A 20,200-nucleotide genomic window follows, 5' to 3' on the forward strand; every position below is an offset into this window, starting at 1 on the left:
CTGTTGTGATGTCTTTATAGTTTGTACTTTCAAATAATTAATTACTTGAAAAAAATTAGCTGAAGTATTAATTTGTAGTATTTTATGTAAATATGTAATATTACAAATATTAGTTTGTAATAAATTCAAGCCTAATCAGTAATTTAACTGTGGAGCTTGATAATCTTATTTTTTAATTTAATTTTTTGTTAAAACGAAATTTCTCCTTTATTTACTTTAAAAAATTTTTTTAATGTTTATTTATTTTTGAGAGAGAAAGAGAGAGACAGAGCATGAGTGGGGGAGGGGCAGAGAGAAAGGAAGACACAGAATCTGAAGCAGGCTCCAGGCTCTGAGTTGTCAGCACAGAGCCGGAGGCGGCGCTCGAACTCACGGACCGCAAGATCATGCCCTGAGCCAAAGTCAGATGCTCAACTGACTGAGCCACCCAAGTGCCCCCGAATTTTCTCCTTTAAATTATATAAACAAATAAATAAAAAGACTGTGCCTTTTCATCAGTCATATAAATAACATTACAATTGAAGGATATTTAGGCCCTTTAGTAATTATTCCACCTTCCCAAATAATTTCTCCCAGATGTAAAACAAAGACTCTAATGGCCATTATCTAGTATTGATACAGCAAATACTCAGTGTCCAGGAAGGAACAAGTTGACACTCAGGGAATCAGAAAAGACTGTTTAATTTGGACCCGTGCCAGGCCAGTGGAGTCACCTCCAAAGGGCGAGCATCCAGCTAGGGTTTTGCTGATCTTTTGTACATATGTGCTTCCGGGATTGGTGGGGCTAGTACAGTCCAGCTTCTGGTTTCTGACAGCAGGCTGATACAAGAGGCAAACAAGATTGCAGAAGCCAAAAGCATGCAAGGGGAGTATCTGGCCTGGGACATCTGGCTGCCCCTTTTAATCTGCTTTTTTTTTTTACCAGCTTTCCTTCTTAGTATCGAAGCCCTATTATAAGGCACTCAATGTAAGGTACAGATTCAACTTTGTAGGGGAGGAAAAATAACTTTCCCTCTACCCTTCTAGGTTCTTGACTGAGACCCTCCTGTAATAAAAGACAGATTAATAAGAGAAAAACAAACAGAAGTTTGACAACATGTATACTACCTATATATATGGGAGATACTCAGGAAAACTGAGTAACTCCTGAAATGGCCCAAGATAGCACCTCGAGTACTATCTTTAGCTAAAGACAAAAGAAGATATTGAAGGTGGGGGAAACCAGTTATGGGAGGTTATCATGCAAAACACAGTACATGAGATTATGGTTGTTTTGCAGATTTAAGTCACTACCTTCTCCACTGATAAGAGTTTTTAGAGATTTAGTCATCTTCCTCTTCCTGGTACAGAGAGGGAGACACCCTTACAAATGGAGATTTCCCTTGTATATGTAAGTATTTTGTACAAAAGGGTAACTGGTTTTCAGAGCTTCTCCTAGGTCTGCTATTTCTTTCTTAAAAATAACCAGTTAAAGATAATCCTTATGTCAAAGAGGGATATTTTGGGGTAGCAAATTCTGCTCCCCTTCCACTTCCAGCATTTAGTGTACAAGGCTCTAATCATTTTAAGTGTTGAAAACAGGCCATTTTTCACCTCCATCCAAATCCCAAATCAGTAGTTATCCACGTATATTTAATGAACTATTATAATAATACAACAGGTATGTTTATTATATGTTTCTACTAGGACTAGAAAAAATTTGTATCCCAAAGTAGTTAACCGTCACATTAGATCTATCTTCTGTAGTTTCTATCCATAAATGCCAGATTTCTATTTTTCTATTAATCAGGTCCTTTTCTATACCACCCTTCTAATCAAACTAGTTAACAAAACATCTTTTTGTGTGTGTTAAATTTGGGGCATGAATATCTGGATTCGTATTAGTTTTACTTTGATATTATTAAAAAAACCTTAGTAATGAATATGGTCCTATTTTTATTCTGCCAATAATCAGATTTTTGAATTTATAAGTCCAGGCTGTGTCTATACTGGGAGTGTAATTTAAAGCTGATCAGAAATGTGTGACTTTAGGGATCATTATTGGGAGTAAAGAAAAAAAAGTAATGTAACAAATAATATGTTTGATTTCTAGTAAAATGTATTTCTTATAGTAACTTAAATAACTACTACTGTGAATAAGACACCAAGGCAGTCTGAGAATTATAGGAAGTTCATTAGAATACCCCCTTTCAGCTGAGTTCAGTACCAATATCAGTCACTCAAGAAAATTTAAGTTTCAAATCCCTTGTGAGAACCACAGTCTAGTCCTCCTGAGGAGCTGGCTTCACATGGGAGGCATGAATCCATCTGAGTCATCTTTTACTTTGAGAGCCATATGGGTGATCAGCAGCACCTCAAATGGTCTCTCCATGTGGTGGCTCCTCATCTTCCCTCCAGAACACTTTTATGTAAAATAAATTGCCCAGTTTGATGGGGTGGGAGTGGGGGGAGAACAGACTTCTTCCATTAGGTCCCTCCAGGCCCTTCTGGCTTTATGTCTCAGTGTTTCTAAGGAAGAGAGAAGCCATTTTAAGTATTGAACATGATTATGAGAGAATTCAGTTAAACAGACAGAGGAAGTGGTTTCAGACACAAATTCACAGTCCTGATGTAGGGGAGGAAAATTTACTTCTACCCTTCAACATTCTTCCAGCTGGCCTAAGAATTAAATTGGCATGAGACAGATTAACAGAAGAAAAAAACTGAAGTTTAATTACATGTGCACAGGGGCCCAATAATGAAATTGAGACACAGAGAAGTCAACGCAGGCAGTTTTTATTCTTTTTAGACAAAAAGACAAATCTGTGAGGAATTGATAGGGCAAAGAAAACTTGACTTTGGGGGCTTCAATTAGGAAGGAATTCCAAAAAGAATTTGGGCTGTGGTAGTAAATTAGTAAAAAGTAACAAGCGTTGTTTATACAGTCTTCCTGGCTCTAAATTTCTTATCTGTGGTGATACTGATGTCTCTTTACCTCCTGGTATAGGGAACGTACCTTTCACATGGAGATTTATTTCTTGCTTTGTGGAGACAAAGGAGGGGTCAGAGAGTTCTTTTTGCACTGGCTGTCTCTTAATAACATTTATTTAAAATGATCAATATGCCGGAGCACCTGGGTGGCTCAGGTGGTTGAGCATCTCACTTTGGATTGAGTCATGACCTTGTGGTTCATGGGTTCGAGCCCTGCATTGGGCTCGCTGAAGTCAGTGTAGCGCTCACTTCAGATCCTGTGTCCCCTTCTTTCTTTGTGCCTCTCCCACTTGTGCTCTCTGTCTCAAAAGCAAACATATAAGTAAATAAATGAATGAATAAATAAATAATCAGTATACCAAAATGACACATTTTGGGGTGGTCTGTCCTTGGCCTGTTTACTGCCAAACATAAACTCAAAGAGATAACATTATTGTTTTCAAGAATCTCTCTATTTGTGACAAAGCTGGTGGTAATTCTGTAGGCCACTTTAACCCAGTAGATTGCTGAATCTTAGCCAATAAACTTAAGAGTTTGAGTCATCTATTGTACTTACAGTATGATAGTTTTTAGGAATCTACATACATTTGCATAATTCCTGGACAACAGTGGACATAAAATGATTTCCTCTATCTGATTCCTCAGGGTCCCCAAAATGGTGATTATGTGCATTAAGAGAGCCTGAACATCTGCTTTTGAAGAGGGAAAGCCTAGGCCATTCAGAAATCATACATACCACAACTAGACAAAAATCTCTTACCTTTCATAGGTGTTAATTTTATGAAATCTAACTGCCATCAGGTTCCTGGTAAAGTTGGTCAGAGAAAACTTTCTACACCTACCTTTGATGTGGTCTGTAAAGAATTCTGACAAATAATAAAACTCTTTAATATGTTTTGAATAATTTCATCTATTTGATAGGTGTAGTAAAAGTCTACTGACTTTAAAAATCTCTCTTAGATGATTTTGACAACATAACAATAAACTAATCAAGGAAATAAAGACTGTGGTATAGGAATTATTTTGTTAGGTAATTTTTATAGTCCAGTCGAATTTTTTTTTAGCTCCTCCCATTTCAATCCATTTGTTCATTTCCCTTTGTGAAGTGTATTTTTGAAAATGAACAAAGGTTTTAGTTATTAAAAGTGGGGCTTCTAAGTTTGGAATCTGTCATGTTTTTACAGCAGCTTTTGTAGTTCTTTCAGCAAAATCATTGCCTTTAGAAATTTTGTCATTTTGCCCTGTGCACGTTCTACAATGGATACTGATAATCTGAGTAGGCAGTTGTAAACCTTCTAACAAATCAGCTTTTAATTCTTCATGAGATATTTTAGTCTTCACTGAAGTCAACAATCCCCTATTTTTCTAAATTTGCCCTGTTGCATGACAGATACCAAACACATATTTATCATCAGTATATATATTTGCTTTGTGTCCAGAGCCAAGAATTTCAGCTCTAGTAACTGCTACTAACTTATCTGCTTTACCCAACTTAATCCCAGACAAAATACAAGCTTCCAAGATGTTATGATAAGTCACCAAAACATAAAAAGCCTTGAGTTGGCCACTTTTGTCCCAAGCATATGACCCATCAGGAAACGTTATGGAATCTGCATTTTGAAAAGGATTATCAGATAAATCAGACTGGGGCCGAATGTTTTCTTTTATTACAGTTGTACAGTTATGATCATCTATTCAATTTCCTAATCTGGTAAACAAGTAGCAGGTTTAGGAAATTGCGTCTTCCGATCATTGTATTAGGATTGGATAATAATACTTATTCCTAGCCAGTCTGACAGTCTACCAACAAATGCTGGGGGTTATTCTTGGGAGATAAGTATCATCACATGTGAGATACTCAGGTAAATCAAGTGACCCAGTGCAAAGACTTGAGCCTTTTCATTAAGTGTGGTGGCTGCCACCACAGCTCAGAAACATGCAGGCATTTTCAGGGTGCCATAGCATCCAGATTGGTCTATAGTCGAATCCCAGCTTTAGAAGTTAAAATTCTAGTAGTACCTTTATTTTTAGTACAAAACAAATGGAAAGGGTGGCCTTAAGCCCTTTTGAAGCCATAGTGTCAGTTTTACATTACTGGAATAACTAGGAAGTCATCTACATATTGAATAATTATAGATCTTCCTGATGGGACAAATTTCTCTGTTTTCCTGTAAATGACTAGAAAAAATAGTAAGGGAGTCCCCCAAACCCTCTTGGAATTCTTTAACTTCATAAGACTTACTTATGACTCCTTCATAAGTAAAAGCAGACAAGAATATAGACTCATCCACTAGAATAAAAGCAAAAAGCAAGCAAATACATAAATAAATAAAAGAAGAAAAAAAGGGCAATACAGATCAATTACAGTGAAAAACTTTGCAGACAATGGTACTAAGTCAGAATAGTTGCATGGTTAGGAACTACATAGGTTAAGGAACAGAAAATTTATTTACTTCTCTAAGATACTGTACAAATCTACATAGTAGTCAACCATCTTTATCAAATTTATCTTCCTTCTTTACTAAAGTACGCAACTATTATAGGGTGAATCCACTTTCAAAATTATGCCTCCTTTGCCTAATTTTATCTATTTATATTTTTAAATTAAAATTTTTTTCTCCTAATTTTATTTTATTTATTTATTTATTTATTTATTTATTTATTTATTTATTTATTTTAACGTTTATTTATTTTTGAGACATAGAGAGACAGAGCATGAGCAGGGGAGGGTCAGAGAAAGAGAGAGACACAGAATCTGAAACAGGCTCCAGGCTCCAAGCTGTCAGCACAGAGCCCGATGTGAGGCTTGAACCCACGGACCGTGAGATCATGACCTGAGCCGAAGTCGGACACTCAACCGACTGAGCCGCCCAGGCGCCCCTCCTAATTTTAAAATATAACGAGTTTTATTCCTTCAAATTGAGCTCTAAACAAAGGATATTGTTTTACACATGGCCATGGCTTATCCTTTTGGTAAGCTAATTTTACTGGTTTTCTGTCTCAAATTAAACTAGTATCATTATTGCTAAATAATGGCCTAAAGTGATGCATCAATTTGTCTCAGCCCTGGCACATAGTAACCAAATCAGCTGACTTTTTCCAGTGGGGCTCAGCAAAACACTTCATCTGGAGCAGTGATTATGGTAGCCTTTATTTGCACAGTACAGTCGCTTCCCAGTAGGTTTATAAGAGAATCAGGAGAAAGTAAGAAAACATGTTTCTTAGAGGAAAAATCTGAATGGGAACCACTGAGGAAAAGGAACTATGAGACGGCTGACCTTGAAATAGCAACAACCTGTATTGCTGTAGCACCCAGATGCCAAATGAGAAATTTCCAAGTTAATTGCTGAATAAGTAGCACTGGAATCTATTAGAAAAGGTAAGGATAGGTTAACCTGAGAGAAAGTTATTGAAGCATATTATTCTCTAGTTCCCACCCCTAAGATCCTCCCAGTCTATCAATTTTTGAGCCATTTGCCAATTATTTCCTAGCTGAAGGTTTTGTCCTTCTGGGTTTTCTTGATTGTCTTGTTGCAATTTTTGTACCCTCTAGAGTCACTTCTTACAATCTCTCTTCCAGTGTCCTGGCTTTTTGTGATATGATATGTAATTTTCCCTTCTTCCTTTGCTCCCTTCATAGGTTGACCAGAGTAGGGTTATTCCCTTTAGTAAATTATCTGAGCAGCTAACACTGTGGGTTTTCATTTTTTCTCTTCTTTGTCTTAGCTGCTGCTAAGATTTTTTTTTTAATTTTTTTTCAACGTTTATTTATTTTTGGGACAGAGAGAGCATGAACGGGGGAGGGGCAGAGAGAGAGGGAGACACAGAATCGGAAACAGGCTCCAGGCTCCGAGCCATCAGCCCAGAGCCTGACGCGGGGCTCGAACTCCCGGACCGTGAGATCGTGACCTGGCTGAAGTCGGACGCTTAACCGACTGCGCCACCCAGGCGCCCCCAACTGCTGCTAAGATTTGAGTAACGGTCTGTCCTTTTGCCTTTTCAGTCTATCTGATTGCCTTTTCCCTGACTTGAGTTTGGATAGTGGGCAAGAGAGCCAATACAGCCAAGGTGAGTCAGTACTAGAGGGTGATTTTGATCTGCCCCTGCTTCCATACTTGTGAATGTTGAAAAAACAACAAATTGCTAATGGAAATCAACTGGGGACTCACTTAGTTCTAGGTATCTCTTGGCAGTGTCTCCCTGCTCATCCTTAGCAGAAAAGCATTAAGTAACCCCTCTTGATGGGTTTCTAAAGCCCTTAGTTCTACAGTTGTAAAGGGTGGCTGATAGCTTCCCTTGGCCACAATACCCATCTTGTGTGTCATTTTCTAGTCCTCAACATCTTTGCTCCATGACTTCAGTGAAGTTTGCTGATTGCAAAATTCCTTGCGGCAGCCAGTGCACATCCCCATATGGGGCTACAAACTGAAAAGCGGCTGTGGAGCACTTCTGTGAGTATTTCTGGGCACAGAAAAAGAAGTCTTTATTTTTTTATTTAAAAAACGTTTTAATGTTTCTTCATTTTTGAGAGACCGGGAGAGACAGAGCATGAGTGGAGGAGGGACAGAGAGAGAGAGGGACACAGAATCCAAAGCAGGCTCCAGGCTCTGAGCTGTCAGCACAGAGCCTGATGTGTGGCTTGAACCCATGAACCACGAGATCATGACCTGAGATCATGACCTGAGCCAAAGTTCGGCACTTAACCAACTGAGCCACACAGGCACCCCGAGAAAGAAGTGTTTAAATGACTAATAGTGAGATGCCTGGCTGGCTCAGTCAGTGGAACATGTGACACTTGACCTTGGGGTTGTGAATTTGAGCCCCACTTTGGGTGTAGAGAGTACTTAAAAACAAAATCTTAAAAAAAAAAAAAAGACTAATATCGGCTGGTGAGAAGGCAAGTGGATTACCTGGGAGGCCTGGAAAGCTTCTCAATGGCATCAGCTTCACAGGTGATCTGAATAGGAAGGGCAGGTTCTCCTTACACATGCATATCCTGGAGATATTGTGGGTTTGGTTCAGAACACTGCAATAAAGGAAATATCATAATAAAGTGAGTCAAATAAGATTTTTGGTTTCCCAGTGCATATACAAGTTATGTTCACAATATACTGTAGTCCATTAAGTGCACGGTAGCATTGTGTCTAAAAAAACAATGTACATACCTTAATTTTAAAATACTTTACTGCTAGAAAATGCTAACCATCATGTGAGCTTTCAGTGAGTTGGAATTTCTTCTGATCACAGATCACCATAAAAATCCAGTATTTCAAATTTTTCATTAATATGAGAATTACCAAAATGTGACACAGAGACACAAAGTGAGCAAATGCTCCTGGAAAAGCGGCACCAATAGCCTTGCTCAAAGAAGGGTTGCCCAAGCAAACCTTCAATTTGTAAAATATGCAGTATCTGTGAAGCACAATAAATAAAGCAAAGCACAATAAAATGAGGTATGCCTATAGAGACAAAAATATAGGATTATGTAGCACTTTCGTTTCTTTTCTCATGTTGATATTTATCAGGCCTAACACCATTTTTAAAATTTTCCCGTATGGCCAATGCAGCCACTCTCTTCTGTTACCTTCATACAGTGACATAGTCTTTCATCCAAATTCCTGATTATTTCTTGATCACATTTCTTTATTATACTCACTTTCCTAGCTACATGTTGTGCGTTTGATAAGGAACTCTTAGAGGTGGATTCCAGGGTTGAGACACGAAGTGGAATCAGGCTAGGACACCAGACATGCAAGCATGTGCCCTCAAACAGGGCAAATGATTAATTACCAGCTGGAGAAGTTGTGCCCTTATCTTTCCTTACAGGGAAATCTAATGAAGGGAACCACCATCTAAAAGATCATTGCTGGGGCGCCTGGGTGGCTCAGTTGGTTAAGCGTCTGACTTTGGTTTCGGCTCCGGTCATGATCTCATGATTTGTGAGTTCAAGCCCTACATTGGGCTCCGAGCTGATGGCATGGATCCTGCTTGGGATTCTCTCTCTCCCTCTCTGCCCCTCCCCTGCTCATGCTGCCTCTCAAAATAAATAAATAAACTTAAAAAAATTAAAAAATAAAAGATTATTGCTTCCTTCTTCTCAGGACTCAATTTGATGTAGGGAAAGATTAAGAGATGCAGAGGGAGCTTGTACAACAAAGAAAAGAGGATAGTTCTATGAAAGAGAGAGTGCTTTAATTTTTCCATTTTCTCTTTCATTGGTCTCAATCTTTCTTTCTGTTTGTCAGATCACTTTCTACATTCTCCTCAGTTGACAGTCATCCAGTAAATACCACTAATTCATATGCCTGGAATGAGGCACTTCTAAGAACCCCTGCAAATATGTCCATTTGTCCAAATCAAAGAAACCGTTCCCACCACTGTAAGACTGGATTCTTATATGTATGCCCATTCCAAATGTGACAGAGAGATAGATATTAGCAATTTAAGAGAAAGCTCTGCATGTAACAATTCTGTCTTTCTATATTTTTCTGCCATCAAAGCTATTGGTGATCCTGATGGGATTTTAGAGCTGGTATCACCAATGCTTACTCAATAATAAATTCTTGAACTTGAGAGCGTAGTTCATCTGGCTAGTATTCCAAAATAGTGGAGAGAAAGAAAGGACACTTTTCTTAATTTAGGGTTTCTTACCTGACTGTTGTGGGTTCACAAGACTTTCAGCTGATCCATCCAATTCAGGAATTGCCAGATGAATCCTTATTACCAAATTGTTGGGAAAATATAATTCAATATAACATTTCCTGCCAACCCAATAAAACTTCTCCATAAAATGTAAACAAGAATGGAATAGTTTTATTACTGAATAAGCATTAAACCCGACTGCAGTGTGTATCACAGGCAATCTGCTAAAGAGATTGTATTGACCCCCCCCCCAATTAAACCTCTTACCCTTTTGTATACATGTTAACCCATGTTGGTGTTCATTTTCAATCTGCTTTTTTTGCCTAGGATAACTTCCTTGTTCTTCTTTCCTTCTACCTATGTAAGTCATTTTATTTATTTTACTTATTTATTTACTTATTTTTTTTACTTATCTATTTGAGAGAGCGTGCAAGCCAGGGAGAGGCACAAGGAGTGGAAGAATCTTAAGCAGACTCCACATCCAGTGAGGAGCCCAATGCAGGGCCTGATCTCATGACCCTGAGATCATGACCTGAGCTGAAATCAAGAGTTAGATGCTCAACCAACTGAACCACTCAGGCACCCCTAAGTCTTTCATTTTATATAGCTCATCAGAGTAATTCCTAGCTACAAAACTGGATACTACCTGATTTCCTTTTGCCCAAATAAACCCTTACAAAGTTTAATATGCCTCAGTTTATCTTTTAAGTTTTTAATTTTTTTTTTAGTAATCTCTATACCCAATGTGGGGCCTGAACTCACAACTCTGAGATAAAGAGTCACATGCTGTTCCAACTGAGCCAGCCAGACACCCCATTTATCTTTTAACACAGCAATGCCCCATTATGTGCCCCATTATAAATGGTACATTAGGTCAGGATTGGAGTAGCAAGAGGGATTTGATGCTGAGTTTGACAGATTAGGGCTAGTGCTACTTAGATACTTCTGATTTGTATGGCTTCTAAAATCCAGGGCAGGGCTCAGCCTGCAGATAGTTTGGGCCATAGAGCCGCACCTACATTAAAGAAAAAGCATTTTGGGCCTAGAAACAAGAGGATTAGAAGTTATAGAGAAATAGATTTGTGTATAAAGGCATAATTATTTTTTAAAGTTTATTTATTTTTGAGAGGGAGAGCATGAGCAAGGAAAGAGCAGAGAGAGGGAGAGATGAGAGAGAGAGAGAGAGAGAGAGAGAGAGAAAGGAAGAAAGGAAGAAAGGAAGAAAGGAAGAAAGGAAGAAAGGAAGAAAGAAAGAATGAGAATATCTTAAGCAGGCTCCATGCTCAGCGAAGAGCCAGACTCAGGGCTTGATCCCACAACCGCGAGACCATGACCTGCACAGAAACCAAGGGTCAGAAGCTCAACTGACTGAGCCACCCAGGTGCCCCAAGGCATTATTGTTTCTTAAACCATATTGAAATTTACTCCTTTTAAGCCAGTTAAGAAAATATATCACAAGACAAACTAAGCATGTTTAGCAATAACAACACTTTTGAGAGAAGAATGTAATTTTCTCTTCTGGAAATAATATTGCAGATGGTCACTTGTGGGTCCACTTTACCACAGTAGAGGAGCAAAGTTGTTGAAGCATAGAAAGCTATGCTCAGCTGAGCCACTTTTCTGCACAATAGTAAAGTACTTGAAATCATTCATGAGATCAAGGTTTAAAACCATTTTAAGAGACAAGACTTTAAGTGTTTTATAGCCACCTCTGTAAGAGGTCCTTTCCTGCCCCAAATGGTCAAAGCTTAATTAGAAGTTGGATAATACTTAAGTTTTTTTTCTCATATCTTCTGTTCAAAATATTATTATCATTGGTAATATGGTTTGTATCTTGTCTGATCTGGATGATACAGTCCAAAAAATAGGGCTTGAGAAGACAGACCCTACCCTCATGGAAGAAGGGGTGGGTGGCCCTCTGGGTACAGGTCACATACCATGACTCATTTCCCCTAGTTTTATAAAGGAGGGCTCTTAGTTCCTTGATTTTCAGTGAATTGGAGTAAAGGGTGTGAATTACAATAGTGATGAGGGTGTGTACTTATAAGTGAACTACCCTGTTGAAAATGGTACGGGTCCTGGAGGAAGATATTTCATATAAGGTAGCATCTGGGCAATAATATGACTATGGGGAAGGCGATGGAGAAGAAGTCATTGGTAGACCTGAAGCCTGAATCAAGTCAGAAGTACCTGCAACCTGGGAAGGATGTGGCATTAGATGGCTTATTGGTGGTAGAGGTGAGAGTATGTACAGAATGTTGCTCTGAGGTATAATATGATGAGAGTTTAATGCCACTGGGTGACCCTGGTATTCAGGATGATGGTGAGTTCATGTATAGAAGCAGGAGGTGGCAGTTCTCAAGTATCTGAATGTGAGCCATTCTGAATAGGAACAGTTATTAAGTTGTTTTCTTGTTCAAATACAAAGCTTTCCTGACTCATGAAGGAGGTTGAGGTGAAGCTGTGTGTAATGAATTCTATTGGGTGAGCACAAATATCTTCTAGTGGGTGATTATATGGCTTGTGCAGCACATGTTGGAAAGGAGGTGGTGATATAATGCACTGCCCGGGAATATTGGTTCGTATGATGCTTGTCTGGAAACCTAATAAAACGATCAGAGATTTCATGTGGTGATGGGGGCAATATGTGGGATGAACAGTTTCAAGTTAAGCACGGGCAGCAGGCTTTTCAGCTCTCATAAGGCGGTGGTTGATATGAGCCTCTAAATCTCTTTGAGACAAGTATGTTCTCTTGCATCCTTGAACAGTGCTGCACATGAATAGATAGCTTTGTGTATGTTCCTCAATTCGCTCCACAAGATTACTACAGCCTGGACACATCTTATCGCCTTGTTTTCCATGTAAAATAGCACATGCATAGCAAAAAGCATGCTTGCATGGAATCAGCGGCCCATAGATTTTAATCAGTAATTTGGATTTGTCACAGAAATGAACTAGAGTATCATCCTTTTCACCCAAGATGTTTATCGGAAAGTCCCCCAAAATATCTTCATTAGATCTTTGCTCATTTCCAAACAATTTGCCCCCCTTGGAGCCATACCATTCCTCCTTGCTATGATGGACTCCTCTAGTGTACTCCATAATTTGGCTTGCAAGGCCTAAGGGGAATGGAAGTTAACCTCACTGACCCCGGAAGCACATGCACGCTACCCTCTTCAGCCTATGAGGCAAGGTGGAAGTGCAGACGGGTTGCTTCAACTTTGACCTCTTCTTACCTACCCCCATTCCAGTAAGGGAGTCGGGCAGCAGAAAGAGCAAGTGGAGCAAGTGTATCAAAGCTGAGTTTGGTTAGGCTGCTGCTTGTTTTCTGCTTCAAGAAAAAGTAGCCTTTAACTGGAGAAAGAGGCTAATCTGGAATGGGAGTGGGGTGGGGAGAGAGCGCACAGGTGCACAGTAATATCTGAAGACATAGTCTTGAAGCAGGTGAGACAGCTCACCCTTAAAGGGTTGTTGGTTTTTTTTTTTGTTGTTGTTGTTGTTTTTGTTTTGATAATGCAAGTGCTTTCCTTTTTTGGGTGAAAGCCCGCCCATTATATGAAATGTTCAAATAGAGAGTGGTTAGCTCGTTGTCAACATGCTGTAGCTCCGACTTCTCAAACTTTTCTGCCAAAGTACCCCTAATTATAGAGAAAAACAAATGTAACTGTGAGGGTGAGGGGGCAAAATTCTAAGTACCTCTGAAAGCAAGATATTTCTTTGAATAGTTGTACTTTACCTTAAAATCACATGAAGATAGCTTCCTGTTTTAGAATATTGGTTCATTTTAACAAAAAATATTGCTTTTAATTACTTAGTTAAATGACCTGAATCTCTCCCTGCTCCTAAAGTCTTTGAGTAAGTGATATCCCAGGAAGCTGTGCCAGGCAAGGTACGTACCAAATCCTGGTATATCTTGTGTATTTCCCCTCAGTGTTGGTGCACTAGTTCGTGGTACACTGCACAGACTAACTTCTTTATTGAGTACAGGGTTATCCATTAGGACTTAGAAATGCTTTTTATACAGAATCCTTTATCATGGTATTTGTAGATAAGAATATTTATCTGTGAATAAAAGTTCAAAGTTAAAAGCCCCAACAAATTAGGGAGATGATTAGTCACATTTTATTTTATTTTATTTTTAAAAAATTTTTTTTTCAACGTTTATTTATTTTTGGGACAGAGAGAGACAGAGCATGAACGGGGGAGGGGCAGAGAGAGAGGGAGACACAGAATCGGAAACAGGCTCCAGGCTCTGAGCCATCAGCCCAGAGCCCGACGCGGGGCTCGAACTCACCGCGAGATCGTGACCTGGCTGAAGTCGGACGCTTAACCGACTGCGCCACGCAGGCGCCCCGATTAGTCACATTTTAAAATGCTTTCCCATATCCCCAAATTTCTGATTTTGGTTCTTTAAATATTACATCCTCAAGGTATATTTGATATCCATTTATAGAGCATTAACACCTTGGAGAGAGACCTAAGTGAAATAAAAAATTCAAGAGCAAATAATCAGAGATTACTCAAAAATGAATATGAAGCATTCGATAAATGATCGTATTTGTTAATGGAAAGATTAGGCTGGATTTACTGAAATGCCATTTGTGTCCATATTTTGGGGACTTACATTCATTGTAAAGTGAGGCTCACCCTCAGTGTGATAACTTCATTCCGTACTGTCCAGAATAATTGCGCTCATTTTCATTTACAAGGCAACTTTGCAAAGGAAGTGATGAACTACTATAACCAAATATGCCAAATATATGATTAAAAAATAATTAAAGGGTAGGTCAGAGCAGGAAATTGCCCTCATTAAGAGATTATCCATCTCTGCTGCAACACCAATGCATAGTCAAAGCTGACCTTTGCCAAACAAAAAGACAAAGTCAGCAGGGATGTTGCACCAGGTTGAAAACGCTACAGAGAAAAGAAAAATAAAAGCCATAAAAATATATTTGATCGTCTACATTTAGATCCCGGAATTTCTGAAGCATACAGCCAGATCAGAATATTTTTTGCAATTATACTCCATGATTGATGCTGGGGATTTGGAGAAACTCTGAAATAATGGGGAGTTGGAAAATTTTCACATTTGCTGACATATTTTATACAAGAAAACATATATAGCCACGTGGGACATTTTACCAGAAAGAGTGAGCAAGAGAGTGAGTGAACAACAGTAGTAGGGTGAAAAAGAATAAGGGACAATCCTCCCTTTTAATGTTGGAAAAGATTATGAAGCTTACAGGTGGTTAAAGAAGGAACCCTCTTTATCCATTTCATTATTGATGAATTCCTGAAAAGTTGCATGTAAGTAGGTACCAGTTTTCTCATCTTGACCTCTGGTGACTATTTTGTCTTTATTTTGAGTTTGTCACCTGTGGGCAGTGGTTATTGGTACCCAAGCCTTTGATTTCAAGGTACCCAAGCCTTCTTCAAATTAACTAATGCCATAGAAATACGTTAAGTATACAAGGGGACCTTGTGACTCAGTGTGCACCCTTCTTTCTGACTGCCTGGGATGAAGTGGTTTTCAATCCTTCTCTATAATGAGAAGGGTACATGTGCTCTGGGTGAAGTTGGAGTTGGGGAGCCCAGAGTTTTACCTCCTTAAGACTCTTCAGCTCTGGCACCCCTTTCATCCACTCAGTGGAACACAGTTTGAATACCACTCCTCTCAAAAATAACTGTATACACACACACACACACACACACACACACATATATGTATATATATATATATATATAGAGAGAGAGAGAGAGAGAGAGCACACGCACGCACAGGGGAGTGGGGGAGGGGTAGAGAGAGAGGGAGAGAGAGACTCTCAAGCAGGCTTGGCATTGTCAGCACAAAGACCTATGTGGGGCTTGAACTCACAAGCCACGAGATCATTACCTGAGCTGAAGTCAAGAGTCAGATGCTCTACTGACTGAGTTACCCAGGTGCCCCTCATATTAATATTTTCTTCCTCTTTTTTTTAAAATGTATCATTTCTTTTTTTTTCATGTTTATTTTTCTGAGTGAGAGAGAGAGAGAGTGCCTGCATGCATGTGGGGGAGGGGCATGGAGAATGGGAGACAAGAGTATCCAAAGTGGGCTCTGCACTGACAGCAGAGAGCCTGATGCAGGGCTCAAACTCATGAACCATGAGATCATGACCCGAGCCAAAGTCAGACACTTAACCCACTGAGCCACCGAGGGCCCCTGTTTTCTAAGCTGATATATAAAATAGATGAGCATTCACCTATCTATCATCTAGATTAAGAAATAGAGCACCAGTGTGCCTGAGTGGCTCAGTTGGTTAAGCATCTGACTTGGTTTCGGTTCGGGTCATGATCTCATGGTTTTGTGGGTTTGAGCCCCATGTTGGGCTCTGTGCTGGCATTGCAGAGCCTGCTTGGGATTCTCTCTCTCTTTCTCTCTCTGCTGCTCCTTCACTCATGTGCATGCGTGCTCTCTCTCTCAAAAGAAATAAACTTAAAAAAAAAGAAATAGAGCACTTATCAGTGCATTTGAAAACTCTGCTACACTCCTCCCTTGTTATCACCCTCACAGGAGGAAAGCACTAAATTGTGTATTCATTGTTCTCTTGGTATTTTCACTTTGAAAAATCACACATACATATATATATGTCTTTATACAAAATATTAGCTATTTTTGCATGTTTCTCACTTTGTAGGTATGGGATAACACTGTGACTTTCTTTATTCCCTTAACATTATATTTCTAAGATCTTTTCATGTTAATGCACATATTTTATAAATTATCAGTACTGCATTCCATTGTATGACTCTATTATAAAATTTTTTTAACATTTTTTTGTTTTTTGAGAGACAAAGAGAGACAGAGCATGAGCAGGGGAGGGGCAGAGAGAGAGAGGGAGTCACAGAATCCGAAGCAGGCTCCAGGCTCTGAGCTGTCAGCACAGAGCCCCACGTGGGGCTTGAACTCACGAGCAGTGAGATCATGACCTGAGCTGAAGTCGGACGCTTGACTGAGCCACCCAGGTGCCCCTGTATGACTCTATTATAATTTAAACATTCTCCTATTGGTGAATATTTGGTTTTTTCTTATGCTTTGCAATTATAAGTGCTGCTTTGAAACATTGTTGTACATGTCTCTTGTACCTGTTTAAGAGTTTCTTTAGAGTATGTGTATAGGATTGAAGTACTGGATCATAGACAATGAGCATATTCAACTTTTCCAGTGTTCATATTAATTTATCAGTGGATTATAAAAGTTTTTGTTGCTCACCTTCACCAATACTTGTTATTAACAGCCTCTTAATTTATTACAGATTTAGTGGTTGTAAAATTTATGTTTTCTATTCTTTTTTTTTAAGTTTATTTATTTATTTTAAGAGAGGGGGAGGGAAGGGGCAGAGAGAGAAGGAGAGGGAGAGAATCCCAAGGAGGCTCTGCACTGTCAGCACAGAGCCTGATGCAGGACTTGAAATCAGGAGCTGTGAGATCATGACCTGAGCCAAAGTCAGGAGTCGGATGCTTAACCTACTGAACCACCCAGGCACTCCGTATGGGCTTTATTAAAAATAATTTTTTTTTATTTTTTTATTAACTAAAAAATGTTTAATATTTCTTTATTTTTGAGAGAGAGCATGAGCTGGGGAGGGGGGCTAGATAGAGGATCTGTAAGATCATGAACTGAGGCAAAGTTGGACACTTAAACAACTGAGCCACTCAGGTGCCCCTAGATTTTTTTTTTATTTTTAGGGGCTCTTGGTGGCTCAGTCAGTTGAGCATTTGACTCTTGATTTTGGCTCAGGTCATGCTCACACAGTGTATGGGATTGAGCCCTGTGTCAGGGTCTGCATTGACAGCATGAAGCCTGCTTGGGATTCTCTCTCCCTGTCTCTCTGCCCTTCCCTCACTTGTTTGTACACACATACTTTCTATCTCAAAATAACAATAATAAAATAAACTTTAAAAAGAAAGATTTTTAAATTTTTATTTTCAAGTAATCTCTACGCCCATCGTGGGGCTGGAACTCACAATCCTGAGATCAAGAGTCACATGCTCTGCCAGCTGAGCCTGCCAGGTATCCCCAAATGTATGTTTTTATGTTGTGTTTTTCTGATTACAAGTGAGGTTGAGCAGTTTTTCATGTTTAAAAAAATATTTTTGACATTTATAGTTCCTCTTTTGTCAGATAATTGTTTATATCATTGGACCATTATTGAACAATTTGTATTTTTCTTTATTGATTTGTAGGAGTTCTTTATATATCTGATGCTAATTCTTTGCTAGTTCTATGACTTGCAGTTGTCTTCTCTAGCTTTGTAAGCTGCCTTTTAATTTCTTTATGGTAACTTGTGGGAAATAGAAGTTCTCAATTTTTTTTTGCAGTTTTTATTTATTTAAGTTCTCTCTATACCCAATGTGGGGCTTGAACTTACGACTTACAGCAAGAGTCACATGCTATACTGACTGAGCCAACCAGGTGCCCCAGGAGTTCTCAATTTTGATTTATCAGGCTTATCAGTCTTCTTCATTATGATTAGTGCTTTTCTAATATGCTTAAAATGTTTTCCCTACCCTGAGATCATAAAGGGTATTTGCCATGACAATTTTTGTTTTGCTTGGCCTTTCAAATGGAATCATCTTTAATGGATTTGCAATTGATTTTATATGTTGTAATGTCAGGATATGTTTTTTTTTCTTCCATATAGAAATCTGGGCAGGGGGGTGGGGGCATCTGGGTGGTTCAGTTGGTTGAGTGGCTGACTCTTGATGTTGGCCCAGGTCATGATCTTGCAGTTCATGGGTTCAAGCCCCGAGTCAAGCTTTGTGCTGACAGTGAGGAGCCTGCTTGGAATTCTCTCTCCCATTGTCTCTGCTCCTCCCCCCGCCCCCGCCGCCCCCACCGCTGTTCTCTCTCTCAAAATAAATTAAAAAAACTTAAAAAACATAGTCATGTGGGGCACCTGGGTGGCTCAGTTGGGTAAGTGTCCAGCTCTTGGTTTTGGCTCAGGTCATGATCTTACAGTTTGTGAGTTTTAATCTCACATTGAGTTCTGCACTGGTAGTGCAGAGCCTGCTTGGGATTCTCTCTCTCTCCTTCTCTCTCTACCCCTCCCCCATTCTCTCTCTCTCTCTCTCTTTGTCTCTCAAACTAAATAAATGAACTTAAAAAAAATTGTTATGTGAAACTGAGTAAAGGAAACCTCATTTAAAATGGAGTTGGGAGGCCAGGAGGTGGAGCTCTCACAACATAACACTTTTTACAGCCCTTTGCAAACTCAACAGGAAGAGGTATACCTTGCATTCCTGCTAGGAAGAATTCTATATAGTACTTTACTACTCCAGCAGGAGGAAAGATTTTCTTTTGGCCTGGCAACAGCCCAGCCAATGAGAAACTATCACAACTCAACCAATGAAAAGCCATTATACTTAAAACTCCCAGTGTAGTCCAATGGACCTTTTGTTCATAAAGACCCTCCCAACTCCTCCCTTTCCTTTGTAAAAGAATGTTGCCTGCCTTTAGGGTACCTGGCTGGCTCAGTCTGTGGAGTGTGCTGTTCTTGATCTCAGGGTCATGAGTTTGAGCCCCACATAGGAGGTAGAGATTACTTAAAGAAAAAACAAACATAAAAAAGAAAACAATGTTGCTCTCCTTTGTTCTCTGGACTTGCTTATGATTTTGCCTTAGCTTATACTTTCTGAGTTACAATTCTCTGCTGTTCCCAAATAAAACCATTTTGCTGGTAAAATAACTGACAGTTTTATATTTTAAGGTTAACAGTTATCTAGAACAATTTATTAAATAATGCATTCTTTCCCTTCTGATTTTCAGTGGCTAACTCTGTCATATGTCACCTTTTCATATATATATAAGTCTCTTTTTGGATTCCGTATTCTATTCCATTGGTCTGTTTTCTTATTCCATCTTAATTACTGTGGCTTTATAAAGTTTTAGTGTTTTGGAGAGAGGAGCAAGTCTCCCCAAATTACTTTCCAGGATCACCTTGGCCTATTCTTGGCCTATTCTTGTCAAGATATTTTAGGTTGTGCGATATTAGATGCATGAAGAAGTTCTTTTGAAGTCAGGTATTTTCAAAGACCAGAAAAGCTGCTGCCTAAATTTACTGGCATCACTGTTGGTACTCTGTGAGATGAGGTACAGGGTTAACATAATTTTTGCTTCCTTTACTTCTGTTTATTTCTCTTTTTCTTTTTAAGTTTTTATTTAAATTCTAGTTAGTAAAAGAAAAAAAAAAGAGGTTAGAGAGGGAGGGAGCCAAAACATAAGAGACTCTTAAAAACTGAGAACAAACTGAGCGTTGATGGGGGGTGGGAGGGAGGGGAAGGTGGGTGATGGGCATGAAGGAGGGCACCTGTTGGGATGAGCACTGGGTGTTGTATGGAAACCAATTTGACAATAAATTTCATATTAAAAAAACAAACAAAATAAATAAATAAATAAAAATAAATTCTAGTTAGTTAACATATAGTGTAATATTGGTTTCAGGAATAGAATTTAGTGATTCGTCACTTACATATAATACCCAGTGTGTTTCCTTTACTTTTAAAACTAACTCCCTTGGGATCTTACCATTTTTGGGGATGGGCAGTA

General features: G+C 39.1%; 1 pseudogene; it reads right to left on the reverse strand.

The window, feature by feature from the left end:
• Positions 1-657: 657 nt before the first annotated feature.
• LOC124513762 (E3 ubiquitin-protein ligase Hakai-like) overlaps positions 658-20,200 on the reverse strand; it is a 65,610-nt pseudogene continuing 46,067 nt past the window's right edge.

The sequence above is a fragment of the Lynx rufus genome, unplaced genomic scaffold (assembly GCF_022079265.1).
Source record: "Lynx rufus isolate CCGP_SWC_20201006 ecotype Redwood Valley unplaced genomic scaffold, mLynRuf1.p SCAF_19, whole genome shotgun sequence".
Classification (NCBI taxonomy): Eukaryota; Metazoa; Chordata; class Mammalia; order Carnivora; family Felidae; genus Lynx; species Lynx rufus.